This window comes from Eleutherodactylus coqui, chromosome 5 (genome assembly GCF_035609145.1).
Source record: "Eleutherodactylus coqui strain aEleCoq1 chromosome 5, aEleCoq1.hap1, whole genome shotgun sequence".
Classification (NCBI taxonomy): Eukaryota; Metazoa; Chordata; class Amphibia; order Anura; family Eleutherodactylidae; genus Eleutherodactylus; species Eleutherodactylus coqui.
Window position 1 is genome coordinate 12,646,814 of NC_089841.1, and position 24,216 is coordinate 12,671,029.

A 24,216-nucleotide genomic window follows, 5' to 3' on the forward strand; every position below is an offset into this window, starting at 1 on the left:
AAATAGACAATTGTTGAAAATCCCAGATATACATAAGAATACACGTGACAAACTCTAAAACTGGGATTTTCTCGGAATACATAACTATTCCTTTCCTCCTGCTGTTTTACCCTGTACAATGCTAGTTTTGAATTTGTAACAGTTTATAATTGTTCATTTTAGAGCTAATTGATTCTTTATATGCCAAGAATTCCTGTTGTTTTGGTAAACTTGTCGCCCCTTGCATAATTATTATTTTTGATAGGCAAGTTTGCTAATGAAAAGACAGATGTATATGTTCTGATGGGTTTATGTGAAAGATGACGTGGGGTCACCATGATGCTATATTCTTTGTAAATTCCTGACATTTAATTCTGAGATGACAGGTGTCTCTGCAAATATTGATAAATCCCCCATTTCTTGTTTTCTTTTTCTGTACTAAAGATGTATTTAGTCTTTTAACTAATAAATCCTAAATGGTGGTAAGGCCAGAATTCTTTCTCTGTCTCTTTCTCTCATATGTGTGTGTGTGTATGTATGTATGTGTGTGTATATATAGATATATATATATTTATTGTGGCCAGCCGGGGTCTACTTGCCTGCGGATCGCCAACTTCCGGACCGGAATGGGCACCAGCTGTGTAGAAACACTCTCTCTGGAGACATGGATGTTCTTTAAACCTGGCTCCTGCCAGTCTTTATTCACAGCACAAACAACGTAAACGGAGTCCATATATCGTACTTCAGTAAAACATAAAGTCCATATACTCACCCCACCTGGGTGTTGAGGTTAGGGTGGTCAACCCAGTCAACCTCCTGCCTTCCTGGTCTGCACCAGACCCTGGGGCTAGCAGTCCTCCCAGCTCCACTGAGCTGTCTCTCTGGCCCTCCCAGCCCACTTCTCCATGGGTGTAGCAGGAATGTACTCTTATGGCCGCCTGCAGACGACCGGGTCGGATCCGGCTGCGAGAATTCTCCGCTCGGGACCCGACCCGAGCGCCTGCAGAGAGCAGCGCAGGCACTCACCTCTCCCGCGGCGCCGGCTCTTTCATGTGCTGGCTGCCGGGCAGCCGCCGCATGAGCAGAGCGGGGCCGGTGAGTGACACATATACGTGTAGATCACTGTAGAGAAACTTTTAATGGATATATCAACTCAATCTAAAATATAACTTTTAATAATAATTATCTAACATTTAGACACAATTGGAGACCACAATACACGTGTACACATACAAACATATACATACATGGGTTCCACAATGCTGCCGCTGTATGGTACGTTATGCTGTACAGCTCCCATGTTGACTGCATATAGCTATCGTTTCCCTAAAAGGACGCCCCCACTGTGGAACTTAGACACTTTCTTTCCCCTTCTATTACATAGAAGTCTTACAGCTCTGATGATGGCTGTCATAAGAGTAACTCTGAACGCACATGTGGTGCTCACACTGTAAGAAAGAAAGGAGTTTTAGCCCCTCTGAGGACTTTATATCCTATTGAGTATTTTGGTACGTGAATTATAACTGTAACGTAACAGTAGTTCTCATTTGGATTGTCACTATTGGCTATCTAAACCCATGTATGTATATGTTTGTATGTGTACACGTGTATTGTGGTCCACAATTGTGTCTAAATGTTAGATAATTATTATTATAAGTTATATTTTAGATTGATTAATATCCATTAAAAGGTTCTCTACAGTGAGCTATACTTTCCACAGTGAGGACCTATTTGTCTCTGGGATTTTTTTTCCCCACATATGTACGTGTGTGAGTGTGTGTAGATAGATAGATAGATAGATAGATAGATATGTGTATATATATATAAGGTATATAGATATATATATATATATAATGTGTGTGTGTAGATAGATAGATATATGTGTATGTGTATATATATATATATATATATGTATGTGTGTAGATAGATAGATAGATATGTGTGTATATATATATAATGTGTATGTATGTGTGTAGATAGATAGATAGATATGTGTGTATATATATATATATATATATATATATATATATATATATATATATAAACTAGCTGATATACCCGGCTTCGCCCGAGTTAATTTGGTACTGGTGTTTATCTTGTGTTCACACAGAAAATCTTATGAAGTCGTGGGTACTTTAGAGATACTGAGGAAAAACTTATGTTCACCATTTTGCATAGTTCTCTACGTTACCCAGGAAACCCCACGTGGAGGCAACCATGCGACGTTTCCTTTATATAAAACTAGCGTACCCGTCGCGCGTTGCTGCGAAGACAGACATACATACATACTTCGTTTTTATATATCTAGATGACGGCTGCAGCGACCACTGAGGTTTTGTAGGCCGCTGCTTCCCCCTTCCAGGCTGAATAAAATAGCCATTGTGTGAGAATCGCTGGGGGGGGGAGACATTCTTACTGCTGGGAGAATTGCTGGGGGGGATGGGAGACATTCTGACTGCTGGGATAATCGCTGGGGGGGGGATGGGAGACATTCTGACTGCTGGGATAATCGCTGGGGGGGATGGGAGACATTCTGACTGCTGGGAGAATCGCTGGGGGGGGGATGGGAGACATTCTTACTGCTGGGAGAATTGCTGGGGGGGATGGAAGACATTCTGACTGCTGGGAGAATCGCTGGGGGGGGGGGGGATGGGAGACATTCTGACTGCTGGGATAATCGCTGGGGGGGATGGGAGACATTCTGACTGCTGGGAGAATCGCTGGGGGGGGGATGGGAGACATTCTGACTGCTGGGAGAATCGCTGGGGGGGGGGATCGGAGACATTCTGACTGCTGGGAGAATCGCTGGCGGGGGAGCGGAGGCATGACTGCTGGGAGAATCGTTGGGGGGAGGGGGGCATGGTGACTGCCAAGAAAATCTCTGTGGGGGAAGGGGGGCATGATGACTGCCAGGAGAACCGCTGGGGGGGAGCCATTATGACTGCTGGGGGAACCGCTTGGGGGGAGGGGGGCATTATTATTGCTGGCGGACAGCTGGGGGTGGCATTGTGACTGCTGGTGGACCACTGGGGGGGGGGTATTATGACTGCTGGGGGAACTGCTGGGGGGGGGGGGGAGCGGGCATTATTACTGCTGGGGGACCGCTGGGGTATGTCACTCTTATTACTAATGGGGGGAGTGTCACTATTATTACTGCTGTGGGATGTCACTATTATCGCTGGGGTGAAGGTGTCACTATTACCGCTGGGGTATGTGTACATGTGGCAGAAATGGGCAGGGCTCTTTCAGAATAGACCGGGTGCAGATTTTGACTGCTTTTTAGATGCGGAAATGCTGCAGAATTTTCCACAGAAATCTCCGCTGAGGACATTCTGCAGTATTTCCGCGTCCAAAAAGCAGTCAGAATCTGCACCCGGTCTATTCTGAAACAGCCTTGTCCTTTTTAGAACGACGGGGGTAAAATCATACGTTGTGATAAGCCCCGCCCCCTGACGTGTTGGCACTTTGCGATACATAAGTGGGTTTTGGGTTGTAGTTTGGGCACTCGGTCCCTAAAAGGTTCGCCATCACTGGCCGAGTACATGTTTGCCCACTTCCAACTCCAATGGAGACTGACTGTAAATGGCTGGCGTGCTCTAGTATTTATGGTTTCAAGCTGTACGTGTCATTGCATACAGTCTATCTATCTATCTATCTATCTATCTATCTATCTATCTATCTATCAGGGTTATTGCATACAGTCTATCTATCTATCTATCTATCAGGGTTATTGCATACAGTCTATCTATCTATCTATCTATCTATGACATCAGGAAATGAGAGAATTAGATTTTGTAGGCCGCTGCTTCCCCCTTGCGGGCTGAATAAAATAGCCGTTGGGTGGAACATACAATTTATCCGGCTGCTGTGGCTTCTTAGGAAGATATCCTAGTACTTGTTTACCCACTTCCAACTCCAATGGTAATTGGCTGGCGTGCTCTAGTGGTTCCAAGCTGTACGTGTCATAATAGAGCCTTAATGACATCACAATGCAGCTTTATAGAACATGTTGGGGCATGTTCAAGGGCGTCCGATGTTGATGACCTCAGTGATGACATCACAATAGCAGGTGGCAAACTTATTCGATCTACGTGGGGGGGGCGTAACTTTCGACGACGCTCGCGCGCCATTTATCGTAGGATATTTGTACTATGCCTATAATCTTCCCAGGAGTGTACTCAACAACTTCCCAAAGTTTCATGGCGATCGGATGAATGGTGTAGTAGCGCATAAAGGACAAACAGACACGCACGCAGACATACATTCAATTTTATATATATAGATGACATCAGGAAGTGAGAGAATTAGATTACATACATAAAATAAGGACACTAATTCTTTTGCGCTTAGAATTGAATAATCGAGTTGGGACCCATTAACTTTTCATACTTAGGACACAATCAATGCTTGTGCCAAATTTCATGTTTCTATGACATTGGGAAGTGAGACATTTAGATTATGTACGTAAAATTTGGACGCTAATTCTTTTGCGCATAGAACTGAATAATGGAGTTGGGACCCATTAGCTTTTCCTATTTATGACATAATCAATGCTCGTGCCAAATTTCCTCTTTCTATGACACCGGAAAGTGAAGAAATTACATTCCGCACGTAAAATTTGGACGCCAATTCTTTTGCGCTAGAATTGAATAATGGAGTTGGGACCCATTAGCTTTTCCTATTTATGACATAATCAATGCTCCTGCCACATTTCCCGTTTCTTTGAGACCAGAAAGTGAGAAAATTAGATTCCGTACGTAAAATTTGGACGCTAATTCTTTGCGCTAGAATTGAATAATCGAGTTGGGACCCAATTACTTTTCCTATTTTGGAGATAATCTATGCTCCTGCCAAAATTCATGTTTCTACGATATCGGGAAGTTGGAGAACTTTTGGCGAGTCAGTCAGTCAGTCAGTCAGTGAGTCAGTCAGTCAGTCAGTCAGTCAGTCAGTGCTTTCAGCTTTATATATATAGATGACGAAAGCCCTCACTGACTGACTCGCCAAAAGATCTCCAACTTCCCGATGTCGTAGAAACATGAAATTTGGCACAAGCATAGATTATCTCCAAAATAGGAAAAGTAATTGGATCCCAACTCGATTATTCAATTCTAGCGCAAAAGAATTGGCGTCAAAATTTTACGTACATAATCTAAATCTGTCACTTCCCAATGTCATAGAAACTTAAAACTTGGCACGAGCATTGATTATGTCATAAATAGGAAAAGTTAATGGGTTCCAACTTGATTATTCAATAATATGCGCAAAAGAATTAGCGTGCAAATTTTACATACGGAATCTAATTCTCTCACTTCCCGGTGTCATAGAAACTCGAAATTTGGCAGGAGCATTAATTATGTCAGAAATAGGAAGAGCTAATGGGTCCCAACTCGATTATTCAATTCTATGCGCAAAAGAATTAGCGTCCAACTTTTACGTACGGAATCTAATTTTCTCACTTTCCGATGTCATAGAAACGTGAAATTTGGCACGAGCATTGATTATGTCAAAAATAGGAAATGCTAATGGGTCCCAACTCGATTATTCAATTCTAGCGCAAAAGAATTGGCGTCGAAATTTTATGTGCGGAATGTAATTTTTTCACTTTCCGGTGTCATAGAAATGTAAAGTTTGGTACGGGCACTGATTATGTCATAAATAGGAAAAGCTAATGGGTCCCAACTCGATTATTCAATTCTAAGCGCAAAAGAATTAGTGTCCAAATATTACGTACGGAATCTAATTCTCTCACTTCCTGATGTCATTTTATGTAAAGAAAACGTCGCATGGTTAGCTCCCCGTGGTGTTTCCTGGGTAACGCAGAGAACTATGCTAAATGGTGAACATATTTTTTTTCCTCAGTATCTCTAAAGTAACGACGACTTCATAAGCTTTTCCGTGTGAACACCAGATAAACACCAGTACCAAATTAACTCGGGCGAAGCCGGGTATATCAGCTAGTTATATATATAGATTAATGCTCGTGCCAAATTTCCCGTTTCTATGACACCGGAAAGTGAAGAAATTACATTCCGCACGTAAAATTTCGACGCCAATTCTTTTGCGCTAGAATTGAATAATCGAGTTGGGACCCATTAGCTTTTCCTATTTATGACATATTCAATGCTCGTGCCAAATTTCCCGTTTCTATGACACCGGAAAGTGAGAAAATTAGATTCAGTACGTAAAATTTGGACGCTAATTCTTTTGCGCATAGAATTGAATAATCGAGTTGGGACCCATTAGCTTTTCCTATTTATGACATAATCAATGCTCGTGCCAAATTTCATGTTTCTATGACACCGGAAAGTGAAAAAATTACATTCCGCACATAAAATTTTGACGCCAATTCTTTTGCGCTAGAATTGAATAATGGCGTTGGGACCCATTAGCTTTTAATATTTATGACATAATCAATGCTCGTGCCAAATTTCCCGTTTCTATGACACCAGAAAGTGAAGAAATTACATTCTGCACGTATAATTTCGACGCTAATTCTTTTGCGCATAGAATTGAATAATCGAGTTGGGCCCCTTTAGCTTTTCCTATTTATGACATAATCAATGCTCGTGCTAAATTTCCCATTTCTATGACAACGGAAAGTGAAAAAATTACATTCCACACGTAAAATTTCGACGCCAATTCTTTTGCGCTAGAATTGAATAATCGAGTTGGGACCCATTAGCTTTTCCTATTTTTGACATAATCAATGCTCGTGCCAAATTTCACGTTTCTATGACACCGGAAAGTGAGAAAATTAGATTCCGTACGTAAAATTTGGACGCTAATTCTTTTGCGCATAGAATTGAATAATCGAGTTGGGACCCATTAGCTTTTCATATTTATGACATAATCAATGTCCGTGCCAAATTTCTGGTTTCTATGACACCGGAAAGTGAAGAAATTACATTCCAAACGTAAAATTTGGACGCTAATTCTTTTGCGCATAGAGTTGAATAATGGATTTGGGACCCATTAGCTTTTCCTATTTTTGACATAATCAATGCTCGTGCCAAATTTCCCGTTTCTATGACACCGGAAAGTGAGAAAATTACATTCCGCACGTAAAATTTGGACGCTAATTCTTTTGCGCATAGAATTAAATAATCGAGTTGGGACCCATTAGCTCTTCCTATTTCTGACATAATCAATGCTCCTGCCAAATTTCGAGTTTCTATGACAGCGGGAAGTGAGAGAATTAAATTCCGTACGTAAAATTTGCACGCTAATTCTTTTGCGCATAGAATTGAATAATCAAGTTGGGACCCATTAACTTTTCCTATTTGTGACATATTCAATGCTCGTGCCAAGTTTTAAGTTTCTATGACATTGGGAAGTGACAGATTTATTTTATCTACGTAAAATTTTGACGTCAATTCTTTTGCGCTAGAATTGAATAATCGAGTTGGGATCCAATTACTTTTCCTATTTTGGAGATAATCTATGCTCCTGCCAAAATTCATGTTTCTACGACATCGGGAAGTTGGAGAACTTTTGGCGAGTCAGTCAGTGAGTCAGTGAGGGCTTTCATCATCTATATATATAAAGCTGAAAGCACTGACTGACTGACTGACTGACTCACTGACTGACTGACTCGCCAAAAGTTCTCCAACTTCCCGATATCGTAGAAACATGAATTTTGGCACGAGCATAGATTATCTCCAAAATAGGAAAAGTAATTGGGTCCCAACTCGATTATTCAATTCTATGCGCAAAGAATTAGCGTCAAAATTTTACGTGCGGAATGTAATTTTTTCACTTTTCGGTGTCATAAAAACGGGAAATTTGGCACCAGCATTGATTATGTCATAAATAGGAAAAGCTAATGGGTCCCAACTCTATTATTCAATTCTATGCGCAAAAGAATTAGCGTCCAAATTTTACGTACGGAATGTAATTTCTTCCCTTTCCGGTGTCATAGAAACAGGAAATTTGGCACGAGCATTGATTATGTCATAAATAGGAAATGCTAATTGGTCCCAACTCGAATATTCAATTCTAGCGCAAAAGAATTGGCATCGAAATTTTACGCGCGGAAGGTAATTTTTTTACTTTCCGGTGTCATAGAAACAGAAAATTTGGCACGAGCATTGATTATGTCATAAATAGGAAAAGCTAATGGGTCCCAATGCCATTATTCAATTTTATGCGCAAAAGAATTAGCGTCCAAATTTCACGTGCGGAATTTTTTCACTTTGCGGTGTCATAGAAACGTGAAATTTGGCACGAGCATTGATTATGTCAGAAATAGGAAATGCTAATTGGTCCCAACTCGAATATTCAATTCTAGCGCAAAAGAATTGGCATCGAAATTTTACGTGCGGAAGGTAATTTCTTCACTTTCCGGTGTCATAGAAGCGGCAAATTTGGCACAAGCATTGATTTATGTCATAAATAGGAAAAGCTAATGGGTCCCAACTCCATTATTCAATGTATGTGTATATATATATATATATATATATATAATATGTGTATATGTATGTGTGTATATATATGTATATATGTGTGTATACTGTATATATAATGTGTGATAATGTGTGTGTGTATATATATATGTGATTGTTATCAGTAAGAGAAACGACGTAGTCTTGTAGATATGATACCTTTATTTCACTCCGCTATCAGTGCCTAGACAAAAAAAGTTTGTTTGTTGTTGCAGAATTCCTTTTAAGTGCGAACCAATCCCATCCATATCTGTGCCTTGTCATAAGTGTATATATGCATATCTGTGCCTTGTCATAAGTGTATATATATATATCCATATCTGTGCCGCGTCATAAGTGTATATATATATATCCATATCTGTGCCTTGTCATAAGTGTATATATATATATATCCATATCTGTGCCTTGTCATAAGTATGTATGTTATAAGTATGTATAAATATGTATGCCTCTTCAGATCCAATCCATAAGCCGGAAGAAGTACCCTGCGTTGGTTCGGAAGCTCGCTATTATTACATCATGTATTTCTGTTAGCCATTAAAAGTTATCATATCTACAAGACTACGTGGTTTCTCTTACTGAGAACAATCACATTTTGCTCTACTGGCGACACGGTACCAGATCTTTGTTTTCATTATGTATATATATATATATATATAATGTATGTGTGTATATATATATATCTAAATATATAAAATTGAATGTATGTCTGTCTGTCTGTCTGTCTGTTTGTCCTTTATGCGCTACTACACCATTCATCCGATCGCCATGAAACTTTGGGAAGTTGTTAAGTACACTCCTGGGAAGATTATAGGCATAGTACAAATATCCTACGATAAATGGCGCGCGAGCGTCGTCGAAAGTTACGCCCCCCCCCAGAGGCGTAACTTGAAGCTCCTGGGCCCCGATGCAAAACTTGTAACAGGGCCCCCAACTATAATGCTTTACTCATAGTACTGGGCTCCCTATATGGAGAAGAGAGGCCTTATGGGCCCCCTAAGGCTCCTGGGCCCGGGTGCAACCGCATCCCCTGCATCCTCTATAGTTACGCCCCTACCCCCCCCCCCCCCCACGTAGATCGAATAAGTTTGCCACCTGCTATTGTGATGTCATCACTGATGTCATCAACATCGGACGCCCTTGAACATGCCCCAACATGTTCTATAAAGCTGCATTGTGATGTCATTAAGGCTCTATTATGACACGTACAGCTTGGAACCACTAGAGCACGCCAGCCAATTACCATTGGAGTTGGAAGTGGGTAAACAAGTACTAGGATATCTTCCTAAGAAGCCACAGCAGCCGGATAAATTGTATGTTCCACCCAACGGCTATTTTATTCAGCCTGCAAGGGGGAAGCAGCGGCCTACAAAATCTAATTCTCTCATTTCCTGATGTCATAGATAGATAGATAGACTGTATGCAATAACCCTGATAGATAGATAGATAAATAGATAGATAGATAGATAGATAGATAGATAGACAGACTGTATGCAATGACACGTACAGCTTAGAACCATAAATACTAGAGCACGCCAGCCATTTACAGTCAGTCTCCATTGAAGTTGGAAGTGGGCAAACATGTACTCGGCCAGTGATGGCGAACCTTTTAGGGACCGAGTGCCCAAACTACAACCCAAAACCCACTTATGTATCGCAAAGTGCCAACACGTCAGGGGGCGGGGCTTATCACAACGTATGATTTTACCCCCGTCGTTCTAAAAAGGACAAGGCTGTTTCAGAATAGACCGGATGCAGATTCTGACTGCTTTTTGGACGCGGAAATACTGCAGAATGTCCTCAGCGGAGATTTCTGTGGAAAATTCTGCAGCATTTCCGCATCTAAAAAGCAGTCAAAATCTGCACCCGGTCTATTCTGAAAGAGCCCTGCCCATTTCTGCCACATGTACACATACCCCAGCGGTAATAGTGACACCTTCACCCCAGCGATAATAGTGACATCCCACAGCAGTAATAATAGTGACACTCCCCCCATTAGTAATAAGAGTGACATACCCCAGCGGTCCCCCAGCAGTAATAATGCCCGCTCCCCCCCCCCAGCGGTTCCCCCAGCAGTCATAATACCCCCCCCCAGTGGTCCACCAGCAGTCACAATGCCACCCCCAGCTGTCCGCCAGCAATAATAATGCCCCCCTCCCCCCAAGTGGTTCCCCCAGCAGTCATAATGGCTCCCCCCCAGCGGTTCTCCTGGCAGTCATCATGCCCCCCTTCCCCCACAGAGATTTTCTTGGCAATCACCATGCCCCCCTCCCCGTCCGCCAGCAATAATAATGCCCCCCTCCCCCCAAGTGGTTCCCCCAGCAGTCATAATGGCTCCCCCCCAGTGGTTCTCCTCGCAGTCATCATGCCCCCCTTCCCCCACAGAGATTTTCTTGGCAGTCACCATGCCCCCCTCCCCCCAACGATTCTCCCAGCAGTCATGCCTCCGCTCCCCCGCCAGCGATTCTCCCAGCAGTCAGAATGTCTCCGATCCCCCCTCAGCGATTCTCCCAGCAGTCAGAATGTCTCCCATCCCCCCCCCCAGCGATTCTCCCAGCAGTCAGAATGTCTCCCATCCCCCCCCAGCAATTCTCCCAGCAGTAAGAATGTCTCCCCCCCCAGCAATTCTCCCAGCAGTAAGAATGTCTCCCCCCCAGCGATTCTCACACAACGGCTATTTTATTCAGCCTGGAAGGGGGAAGCAGCGGCCTACAAAACCTCAGTGGTCGCTGCTGCCGTCATCTAGATATATAAAAACGAATGTATGTATGTATGTCTGTCTTCGCAGCAACGCGCGACGGGTACGCTAGTATATATATAAAATGTATGTGTATATATATATATATATATAAAATGTATGTGTGTATATATGTATATATAATGTATGTGTGTATATACATATATATATAATGTATGTGTGTGTATATATATATATATATATATAAAATGTGTGTGTATATATATATATAATGTATGTGTGTGTATATATATATATATAATGTGTGTGTATTAGAGATGAGCGAGCACTAAAATGCTCGGGTGCTCGTTACTCGAGTCGAACTTTCCGCGATGCTCGAGGGTTCATTTCGAGTAACGAACCCCATTGAAGTCAATGGGCGACCCGAGCATTTTTGTATATCGCCGATGCTCGCTAAGGTTTTCATTTGTGAAAATCTGGGAAATTCAAGAAAGTGATGGGAACGACACAGCAACGGATAGGGCAGGCGAGGGGCTACATGTTGGGCTGCATCTCAGGTTCCCAGGTCCCACTATTAAGCCACAATAGCGGCAAGAGTGGGCCCCCCCCCTCCCAACAACTTTTACTTCTGAAAAACCCTCATTAGCATGGCATACCTTAGCTAAGCACCACACTACCTCCAACCAAGCACAATCACTGCCTGCATAACACTCCATTGCCACTTCTCCTGGGTTACATGCTGCCCCCCCCCCCCCCCCCCCCACACACACACACACACGACCCAGTGTCCACAGCGCACACCCAAGTGTCCCTGCGCAGCCTTCAGCTGCACTCATTCCACACGCTGGCCTCATAGCCACACCACCCTCATGTCTATTTATAAGTGCGTCTGCCATGAGGAACCGCAGGCACACACTGCAGAGGGTTGGCAGGGCCAGGCAGCGACCCTCTTTAAAAGGGGCGGGGTGATAGCCCACAATGCTGCACAGAAGCAATGAGAAATCCAATCCTGTGCCACCTCTGTCAGGAGCTGCAAACGTGCGCATAGCAATGGGGAATCCATATGCCGCACAGTATTCATTCTGTCAAGGTGTCGCATAGCTCAATCCACACTGCAAGGGGAAAACCGTCTGCGCTCTGCCCCCTACCCAAGTCAGTCAGTGTCTTTGTGCCAGACAGGTCAAACACCGCGATGGGAGCTAAGTTTGCACCAACAGCATAGGTGGGTCCTAGGAAACCCAAGACATGAACAAAAAATTGATCTGAGCGGCCAAACATGGCAGACTTGCACCGCGCCCACGACATAGGCCTCGGCCCACAGCTTCACCAATCCTAGGCAGGAAGCGGACTTTCACTGCACCCAGGACAAAGGCCTCTGCACAAACCCTTAGCAATCGCGTGCCTACAGCGGACTCCAATGCTAGCGTAGCTGTGCACATCTCATTAGCACTGTATTGCTCCTGTAGTTTGTCCCAATGCAGTGCCCCGGATAGTAGAGCTAACGTTAGATTAAATACAGGTGGGCTTCGGCCCACACTGCATGCCCCAGTCAGACCGGGGTTTTTTATAAATAGTCACAGGCAGGTACAACTCTGCAATGGGAATTCCGTGTGCACCCACAGCATGGGTGGCTCCCTGGAACCCACCGGCGGTACATAAACAAATCCCATTGCAGTGCCCAGCACAGCTGAGGTAACGTCAGATTAAATGCAGGTGGGCTTCGGCCCACGCTGCATGCCCCAGTCTGACCGGGGTTTTTAATACATAGACACAGGCAGGTACAACTCCCTAATGTGAAGTCCGTGTGGACCAAAAGCATGGGTGGCTCCCTGGAACCCACCGGCGGTACATAAACAAATCCCATTGCAGTGCCCAGCACAGCTGAGGTAACGTCAGATTAAATGCAGGTGGGCTTCGGCCCACACTGCATGCCTCAGTCTGACCGGGGTTTTTAATACATAGACACTGGCAGGTACAAATCTGTAATGTGAAGTCCCTGTTGACCCACAGCATGGGTGGCTCCCTGGAACCCATCGGCGGTACATAAATGTATCCCATTGCAGTGCCCTGCTCAGCAGAGCTAACGTCAGATACAATACAGGTGAGCTTCGGCCCACAGTGCATGCCCCAGTCAGACTGGTAATATGTACCTTAACAGTAACCGCGTTGGTGGGAATGTGGTGGCGACTGCGGACCTGGTAGCGCGGTTTTATTTAGTTGGTTTTCGGAATGTGGCCAGGATTAAGTGGGCCGTGGTGGGGGGATGGTGGGGGGGCTCTCTTGTTGTGTCGTTAAGGTGAAATTCTTGGACTGCTACCAGACGGACCAATGCAAAGGTATTTGCCAAGAATGTTTTCATTGTTGGAGGAGGAGGGGGATGTTTTTGAGGCACTACGTGTCCTCTCCACGTGTCCGTGGTTATATGCACCTTAACAGTAACCGCGTTGGTGGGAATGTGGTGGCGACTGTGGACCTAGTACCGCGGTTTTATTTAGTTGGTTTTCGGAATGTGGCAAGGATTAAAGGGGTTGTCCCCCGCCGAAACGGGTTTTTTTTTTTTTTCAACAGCCCCCCCGTTCGGCGCGAGACAAACCTGATGCAGGGACCTAAAAAAAAATCTGCACAGCGCTTACCTGAATCCCCGCGCTCCGGTAACTTCTTACTTACCGGTTGAAGATGGCCGCCGGGATCTTCTCCCTCGGTGGACCGCAGCTCTTCTGTGCGGTCCATTGCTGATTCCAGCCTCCTGATTGGCTGGAATCGGCACGTGACGGGGCGGAGCTACACGGAGCCGCTCTCCGGCACGAGCGGCCCCATCGAGAAAAGAAGACCGGACTGCGCAAGCGCGTCTAATCCGGTGATTAGACGCTGAAAATTAGACGGCACCATGGAGACGAGGACGCTAGCAACAGAACAGGTAAGTGAATAATTTCTGATAACTTCTGTATGGCTCATAATTAATGCACAATGTACATTACAAAGTGCATTAATATGGCCATACAGAAGTGTATAACTCCACTTGCTTTCGCGGGACAACCCCTTTAAGTGGGCCGTGGCAGGGGGATGGTGGGGGGGTCTCTCTTGTTGTGTCGTTAAAGGTGATATTCTTGGACTGCCACCAGACGGACCAATGCAAAGGTATTTGCCAAGAATGTTTTCATTGTTGGAGGAGGAGGGGGATGTTTTTGAGGCACTACGTGTCCTCTCCACGTGTCCGTGGTTATATGCACCTTAACAGTAACCGCGTTGGTGGGAAATGGCCTCGTCACCATCATGTTTTTGGGAAGCCTCCGTTTCCACACCCCAGTGACATAGCATTAGCAGCGGTATAGGCAGAGCCCAGAATCAGTAACATTTCAGCGGTAGCATTAGGGACAGGCCCCAGTAACATATCACTAGCAGCATTATAGGGGGAGCACAGTCTTAGTTCCATTTCAGTAATAGTAGCAGTCTAGACAGGCCCCAGTAACAATTCCAAAGCAGCAGTATAGGGGGAGCACAGTATTAGTTCCATTTCAGTAATAGTAGCACTCAACACAGGCCACAGTAACATTCCCGTTGCAGCAGTTTAGGGAGATAACAGTCTCTTTCACATTTCAGTAGTTGCAGTATAGACAAGGCCCCAGTTACATTTATGTAGCAAAAGTGTAGGCCAACCCATAAAAATTACTAGGATTACACTGTAGGCGAGGACCCAAAAAAATTGGTGTACCAACAGTACTAATGTACCTCAGAAAAATTGCTCATACCCAGCCAAGAGGGCAGGTGAAACCCATTAATCGCTTTGGTTACTGTGGCTTTATTTGTAACTAGGCCTGGAGGCAGCCCAGTTAAAATAAAATTTGGTTCAGGTGCAAGTTTCAACGCTTTAATGAGAATTGAAACGTATAAACATTGTTTACAAAAGTAATATGACTGAGCCTTGTGGGCCTAAGAAAAATTGCCCGTTCGGCGTGATTACGTGAGGTTTCAGGAGGAGGAGCAGGAGGAGGAAGATGAATATAATACACAGATTGATGAAGCTAACAGGTCCCCATTTTTTATGGTGATAGAGAACGATGCTTCCATCCGCGGGTGCAGTCTACATATTGCTTAGGTATCGCTGCTGTCCGCTGGTGGAGAAGAGAAGTCTGGGGAAATCCAGGCTTTGTTCATCTTTATGAGTGTAAGCCTGTCGGCACTGTCAGTTGACAGGCGGGTACGCTTATCCGTGATGATTCCCCCAGCCGCACTAAACACCCTCTCTGACAAGACGCTAGCCACAGGACAAGCAAGCACCTCCAGGGCATACAGCGCGAGTTCAGGCCACGTGTCCAGCTTCGACACCCAGTAGTACTCCCTCACCATCCTTTTACAGTGCCCCTGCCGACTCAGCCTTGACTGGGGAGCGGTGACACAGTCTTGCTGGGGAGCCATAAAGCTGGCAAAGGCCTTGGAGAGTGTTCCCCTGCCTGCGCTGTACATGCTGCCTGATCTCCGCGCCTCCCCTGCTACCTGGCCCTCGGAACTGCGCCTTCTGCCACTAGCGCTGTCGGATGGGAATTTTACCATCAGTTTGTCCGCCAGGGTCCTGTGGTATAGCATCACTCTCGAACCCCTTTCCTCTTCGGGTATGAGAGTGGAAAGGTTCTCCTTATACCGTGGGTCGAGCAGTGTGTACACCCAGTAATCCGTAGTGGCCAGAATGCGTGTAACGCGAGGGTCACGAGAAAGGCATCCTAACATGAAGTCAGCCATGTGTGCCAGGGTACCTGTACGCAACACATGGTTGTCTTCACTAGGAAGATCATTTTCAGGATCCTCCTCCTCCTCAGGCCATACACGCTGAAAGGATGACAGGCAAGCAGCATGGGTACCCTCAGCAGTGGGCCAAGCTGTCTCTTCCCCCTCCTCCTCATGCTCCTCCCCCTCCTCCTCAACGCGCTGAGATATAGACATGAGGGTGCTCTGACTATCCAGCGACATACTGTCTTCCCCCGCCTCCATTTCCAAGCGCAAAGCGTTTGCCTTTATGCTTTGCAGGGAACTTCTCAAAAGGCATAGCAGAGGAATGGTGACGCTAATGATTGCAGCATCGCCGCTCACCATCTGGTTAGACTCCTCAAAGTTTCCAAGGACCTGGCAGATGTCTGCCAACCAGGCCCACTCTTCTGTAAAGAATTGAGGAGGCTGACTCGCACTACGCCGCCCATGTTGGAGTTGGTATTCCACTATAGCTCTACGCTGCTCATAGAGCCTGGCCAACATGTGGAGCGTAGAGTTCCACCATGTGGGCACGTCGCACAGCAGTCGGTGCACTGGCAGATTAAACCGATTTTGCAGGGTCCACAGGGTGGCAGCGTCCGTGTTGGACTTGCGGAAATGTGCGCTGAGCCGCCGCACCTTTCCGAGCAGGTCTAACAAGCGTGGGTAGCTTTGCAGAAACCGCTGAACCACCAAATTAAAGACGTGGGCCAGGCATGGCACGTGCGTGAGGCTGCCGAGCTGCAGAGCCGCCACCAGGTTACGGTCGTTGTCACACACGACCATGCCCTGTTGGAGGCTCAGCGGCGCAAGCCAGCGGTCGGTCTGCTCTGTCAGACCCTGCAGCAGTTCGTGGGCCGTGTGCCTCTTCTCTTCTAAGCTGAGTAGTTTCAGCACGGCCTGCTGACGCTTGCCCAACGCTGTGCTGCCACGCCGCGCGACACCGACTGCTGGCGACGTGCTGCTGCTGACACATCTTGATTGCGAGACAGAGGTTGCGTAGGAGGAGGAGGGTGGTTTAGTGAAGGAAGCATACACCGCCGCAGATACCAGCACCGATCTGGGGCCAGCAATTCTGGGGGTGGGTAAGACGTGAGCGGTCCCAGGCTCTGACTCGGTCCCAGCCTCCACTAAATTCACCCAATGTGCTGTCAGGGAGATATAGTGGCCCTGCCCGCCTGTGCTTGTCCACGTGTCCGTTGTTAAGTGGACCTTGGCAGTAACCGTGTTGGTGAGGGAGCGTACAATGTTGCGGGAGACGTGGTCGTGCAGGGCTGGGACGGCACATCAGGAAAAGTAGTGGCGACTGGGAACCGAGTAGCATGGGGCCGCCGCCGCCATCATGTTTTTGAAAGCCTCCGTTTCCACAAGCCTATACGACAGCATCTCCAGGCTGATCAATTTGGCTATGTGCACGTTTAACGCTTGAGCGTGCGGGTGCGTGGCGGCGTACTTGCGCTTGCGCTCAAACAGTTGTGCTAGCGACGGCTGGACGCTGCGCTGAAAGACATTGCTGGATGGGGCCGAGGACAGCGGAGGTGAGGGTGTGGGTGCAGGCCGGGAGACGGTCGTGCCTGTGTCCTGAGAGGGGGGTTGGATCTCAGTGGCAGGTTGGGGCACAGGGGGAGAGGCAGTGGTGCAAACCGGAGGCGGTGAACAGCCTTTGTCCCACCTTGTGGGGTGCTTGGCCATCATATGCATGCGCATGCTGGTGGTGGTGAGGCTGGTGGTGGTGGCTCCCCGGCTGATCTTGGTGCGACAAACCTTGCACACCACAGTTCGTCGGTCGTCTGCACTCTCAGTGAAAAACTGCCACACCTTTGAGCACCTCGGCTTCTCAGGGGGGCATGGCGCGAGGGGGCGCTTTGGGAAACAGTTGGTGGATTATTCGGTCTGGCCCTGCCTCTACCCCTGGCCACCGCACTGCCTCTTCCAACCTGCCCTGCTGCTGCACTTGCCTCCCCCTCTGAAGACCTGTCCTCAGTAGGCTTAGCAAACCAGGTGGGGTCAGTCCCCTCATCGTCCAGCTGCTCTTCCTCCGAATCCTCTGTGCACTCCTCCCTCGGACTTACTGCCCTTACTACTACCTCACTGATAGACAACTGTGTCTAATCGTCATCGTCCTCCTCACCCACTGAAAGCTCTTGAGACAGTTGCCGGAAGTCCCCAGCCTCATCCCCCGGACCTCGGGAACTTTCCAAAGGTTGGGCATCGGTCACGACAAACTCCTCCGGTGGGAGAGGAACCATTGCTGTCTATTCTGAGCAGGGGCCCGAGAACAGTTCCTGGGAGTCTGCCTGCTCCTCAGAATGTGTCATTTTAATGGAGTGAGGAGGCTGGGAGGAAGGAGGAGCAGCAGCCAGAGGATTCAGAGTTGCAGCAGTGGATGGCGTAGAAGACTGGGCGGTCGATAGATTGCTGGATGCACTTTCTTCCATCCACGACAGGACCTGCTCACACTGCTCAGTTTCTAATAAAGGTCTACCGCGTGGACCCATTAATTGTGAGATGAATCTGGGGACACCAGAAACGTGCCTCTCTCCTAATCCCGCAGCAGTCGGCTGCGATACACCTGGACCAGGAGCTCGGCCTGTGCCCACACCCTGACTTGGGCCTCCGCGTCCTTGCCCGCGTCCACGTCCTCTAGGCCTACCCCTACCCCTCAGCATGGTGTATTACGAGTAGAGCAGAAACAGAACGCTGTAATTAAATGTGCCGCTTATTGGCCTGTGGTTGGAGGCTGACTTTGCTTACGGAGCGCACAGCAGAGCCAGGAAACAATTATGCGCAAGCCTGTAGTGAGACCTAGGTGCGTATGACTGAGCTACTGTAATTCACAGTGCAGAACCAGTCAAGTGGCCAAAGGGCAGTGGTAGGCCTTAAGTATTTTGCTACAATTTTTTAAAATGGTGAGATGAAAAAGCAGACAGACACCGTATGTAGCGTATATATGTATACTGTTTCCCTCTGGCGGGATGACGGCGATCATGTAACGGAGACAGCAGAGCCAGGAAACAATTATGCGCAAGCCTGTAGTGAGACCTAGGTGCGTATGACTGAGCTACTGTAATTCACAGCGCAGAACCAGTCAAGTGGCCAAAGGGCAGTGGTAGGCCTTAAGTATTTTGCTACAATTTTTTAAAATGGTGAGATGAAAAAGCAGACAGACACCGTATGCAGCGTATATATGTATACTGTTTCCCTCTGGCGGGATGACGGCAATCATGTAACGGAGACAGCAGAGCCAGGAAACAATTATGCGCAAGCCTGCTGTAACGCTTAGCTGGGTATTAATTAGTGACTACTACCCCCAGCAGACACGCAGTAACCTGAAGACGGTCACAGGCAGCCCAAATATAGTATTTTTCCCCAATTTTTTTGAAAAAGCCCACTGCCTATATAGACAGTATATCTCTTTCCATGTACCACTGTCCCTGCCTCACCAGTACTGCCCCTATACTCTGTAAAATGACTGCAGACTGAAGACGCAATGGTCTGCACGCCTGATATACAAAAAAAAAAGTGCAACACTGCTAAAAGCAGCCTCAACAGTACTGCACACGGTCAGATGTGGCCCTAAGAAGGACTGTTGGGATTCTTGAAGCCTAAAATACTCCTAACACTCTCCCTATAGCAGCTACAGCAAGACAGCACTTTCCCTGATCTATGTCAGCATGCATCTGTGGCGAGCCGCGGGCGGGGCAGATTTTAATACTCGGGTGTCACCTGATCTCGCCAGCCACTCACTGCAGGGGGTGGTATAGAGCTGGAATGTCACAGGAGGAAGTTGTAATGCCTTCCCTGTCTTTCTATTGGCCAGAAAAGGGCGCAAATTTCTCAGGGAAGAAAATGAAAGTGACTCGAACATCGCGTGGTGCTCGTCTCGAGTAACGAGCATCTCGAGTACCCTAATACTCGAATGAGCATCAAGCTAGGACGAGTACGCTCGCTCATCCCTAGTGTGTGTGTGTGTGTATGTATATATATATATATATATATATATATATATAATGTATGTGTATATATATATATATATATATATAATGTAATGTATATATATATATATATATATATAATGTATGTGTATATATATATATATATATACACATACATTATATATATACACACACACATACATTATATATATATATATATATATATATATATATATATATATATATATATAATGTATGTGTGTGTGTATATATATAATGTATGTGTGTGTATATATATATATATATATATATATATATATATATATATATATATATAATGTATGTGTGTGTGTGTATATATATATAATGTATATGTGTATATATATATATATATATATATATATATATATATGTGTGTGTGTGTGTAATAATAATAAACTTTATTTGTATAGCGCCAACATATTCCGCAGCGCTTACATAGACAGGGGGGATACAGAAAGACAAAGTACAAACATTACAGAACCACGGTTACATGGTAATCAGCTGATGGAGACAATAGGGGTGCGGGTCCTGCTCCAACGAGCTTACATACTACAAGTAATGGGAGGATACAGAAGGTAAAGGGGCTGGCAGTGTGCACGGTATGGCGAAGTGGAGAGTGAGGGATGCTATACACATAGACAATGGTCACACATTTAGCCGTGTGACGGCAGAAACAGTATGACTGCAGGAGTGGTTTATGATGGCTAGCAGGGATTGCAGTCAGTAGGTCAGGGAGCATGTTATCAGGGGGTACAGAGGGGTTTGTTTAGGGAATTCGGTATGCCTCCCTGAAGTGGTGCATTTTTAGAGCACGCCTGAAGGTCTGCAAGTCCTGGATTGCTCGGGTAGCCTTTGGAAGTGCGTTCCAGAGGAGCGGTGCTGCTCTGAAGAAGTCTTGGAGGCGGGAATGAGAAGTTCAAATTAAAGGGGCGCTTAGTCTGGTTTCGTTAGCAGAGCGGAGAGCCCGGGCTGGGTGATGGATTGAGATGAGGGAGGCGATATAGGGGGCGCAGCACTGTGGAGGGCTTTGTGGATGAAGGTAGCGAGTTTAAATTGAATTCTGTATTTAACGGGCAGCCAGTGCAGTGACCGGCACAGGACAGAGGCGTCCGAGTAGCGGCTGGACAGGAAGATGAGCCTGGCTGCCGCATTCAGGATGGATTGGAGAGGGTAGACTCTGGTGCAGGGGAGGCCAATCAGCAACGAGTTGCAATAATCGAGCCGGGAGTGGATGAGGGCAACAGTAAGTGTTTTTAACGTGTCTACAGTGAGAAAAGAGTGGATTCTTGCAATGTTCTTGAGGTGCAGCTGACATGTTCGGGCCAGAGATTGTACATAGGGGGTAAAAGAGAGATCAGAATCAAATATGACCCCAAGGCAGCGGGCATGTTGTCTAGGAGTTATGGTGGCGCCACACACTGAGATGGAGATGTCAAGAGGAGGTCGGTTAGTGGAGGGTGGAAATACCAGTAAGTCAGTTTTAGAGAGGTTTAGTTTTAGGTAGAGAGAGGACATAGTGTTAGAGACAGCAGACAGACAGTTAGTGATGTTTTGGAGTAAAGGTGCAGAGATGTCACGGGAAGAGGTGTATAGCTGGGTGTCATCAGCATACAGGTGGTATTGGAGGCCAAATCTCCTGATGGTTTGTCCAATAGGGGCTGTGTAGATAAAGAAAAGAAGGGGGCCGAGGACAGAGCCCTGGGGGACCCCAACAGCAAGGGGAAGAGGAGGGGAGGTAGAGCCAGCAAAGGAGACACTGAAAGAACAGTCAGATAGGTAGGAGGAGAACCAGGAGAGGGCAGTGTCCTTTAGGCCAATGGAGCGTAGCATACTGAGGAGGAGTTTGTGGTCAACAGTGTCAAATGCTGCGGAGAGGTCGAGGAGGATCAGTAGGGAGTAATCACCCCTCGATTTGGCTGTCAGTAGGTCATTGGATACCCTTGTAAGGACAGTTTCTGTCGAGTGTTGAGGTCGAAAGCCAGACTGTAGGGGGTCTAGGAGAGAGTGCTCTGATAGGTAGCTTACAAGGCGGGAGTAAACCACACATTCAAGTAGTTTGGAGATGAAGGGGAGGTTTGAGATGGGTTGGTAGTTGGTAGCATCAGTCGCGTCCAGAGTCGGCTTCTTTAGCAGTGGGGATATGATGACGTGTTTGAAAGAAGAGGGAAAGATGCCAGAGGTCAGAGAGAGGTTGAATATAGTGGTGAGATGGGAGATGACCACTGGGGAGAAGGAACGGAGGAGGTGTGAGGGGAGGGGGTCGCTAGCGCAGGTGGTGGGGCGAGCAGAGAAGAGCAATTTGGAGACTTCTTCCTCTGTCGCTGGTCTGAGTACAGACAGTGAGCAGGAGCTAGATGCAGTGCTGACAAGACTAGGGTAAGGGCTAGTCTGGGATTAGGAAGTTATTTCCTGACGGATGTCATCAATTTTCTTTTTGAAGTAAGCAGCCAGCTCTTCAGCACTGAGATCCGTCACCGGGGGCTGCGGTTTAGGGCTGAGAAGGGAGTGAAAAGTATCAAAGAGCCGTTTAGGGTTGTGGGATAGTGAGGAGACTAGAGAGGTGAAATAGACTTGTTTGGCGCGGTGGAGGGCAAGGTTGTAGGTTCTGAGCATGAATTTGTAGTGGAGGAAGTCTGCGGACGTTTGCGATTTCCTCCACAGCCGTTCAGCACTTCTAGAGCACCGCCGGATGAAGCGCGTTTGAGGCGTGAGCCAGGGTTGCCGCAACTATATACTATAAACTAAGTGAGGAGACCAGTGCGTGGCCATTTGAGTCTCCTCACTTAGTTTATAGTATATAGTTGCTTTCCCTAAGGAGAAAAGAGTGTTTCTGACCCCTGTCCCAGGCCTCTCACTAGCAAAAGCCAGACTCCTACTGTACACTGATGAAGGCAATAACCCAGAAACAGCTGTATGTACATGGAGTCTGGCTTTGCTTTTGATTCCCAGTCATTGTAACAAGACTTGTATAAAAAGTCCCACTTTGACTCGAAGGAATGCTGCCTTTCAATAGGTGGCACTGTGGGGGATTTATTCCATCTCCCTTATTTGCATATTACCCAGAGGAGCGTGCGTGGCCATTTGAGTCTCCTCACTTAGTTTATAGTATATAGTTGCTCTCCCTAAGGAGAAAAGAGCGTTTCTGAGCAGAGTCCTGCACACACTGATCTCCAGCCTGGTCATGTGATCCCTAACTCCTCCCACACATGTGGTCACATGGGCGTGACATCTTCACAGGTCCTGAAAGCACATCGCTGCTTTCTGGCTCTGTAGGTTTGTGTCCTCCTGTGGGGGGTTTGAGGGTCTCATCTGTCCACGACTATGGGGGGGGCGTCTCATCTGTACACGACTATGGGGGGGGGGTCGTCTCATCTGTACACGACTATGGGGGGGGTCGTCTCATCTGTACACGACTATGGGGGGGGGGCGTCTCATCTGTACACGACTATGGGGGGGGCGTCTCATCTGTACACGACTATGGGGGGGGGCGTCTCATCTGTACACGACTATGGGGGGGGGCGTCTCATCTGTACAGGACTATGGGGGGGGCGTCTCATCTGTACAGGACTATGGGGGGCGTCTCATCTGTCCACGACTATGGGGGGACATCTCATCTGTACACAACTATGGGGGGACGTCTCATCTGTACACGACTATGGGGGGGCGTCTCATCTGTACACGACTATGGAGGGGCGTCTCATCTGTCCACGACTATGGGGGGGGCGTCTCATCTGTCCACGACTATGGGGGGGGCGTCTCATCTGTACACAACTATGGGGGGGCGTCTCATCTGTACACGACTATGGGGGGGCGTCTCATCTGTACACGACTATGGGGGGGGGGGCGTCTCATCTGTACAGGACTATGGGGGGCGTCTCATCTGTCCACGACTATGGGGGGGCGTCTCATCTGTACATGACTATGGGGGGGCGTCTCATCTGTACACGACTATGGGGGGGCGTCTCATCTGTACATGACTATGGATGGGGCGTCTCATCTGTACACGACTATGGGGGGGCCGTCTCATCTGTACACGACTATGGGGGGCGTCTCATCTGTACACGACTATGGGGGGGGCGTCTCATCTGTACACGACTATGGGGGGGTGTCTCATCTGTACACGACTATGGGGGGACATCTCATCTGTACACGACTATGGGGGGGGCGTCTCATCTGTACACGACTATGGGGGGGCGTCTTATCTGTACAGGACTATGGGGGGCGTCTCATCTGTCCACGACTATGAGGGGACATCTCATCTGTACACGACTATGAGGGGACATCTCATCTGTACACGACTATGGGGGGACGTCTCATCTGTACACGACTATGGGGGGGTCTCATCTGTCCATGACTATGGGAGGACATCTCACCT

General features: G+C 47.0%; 1 pseudogene; it reads left to right on the forward strand.

The window, feature by feature from the left end:
* Positions 1-24,216, forward strand: part of LOC136628693 (zinc finger protein 585A-like) — a 106,877-nt pseudogene that overhangs the window by 57,994 nt on the left and 24,667 nt on the right.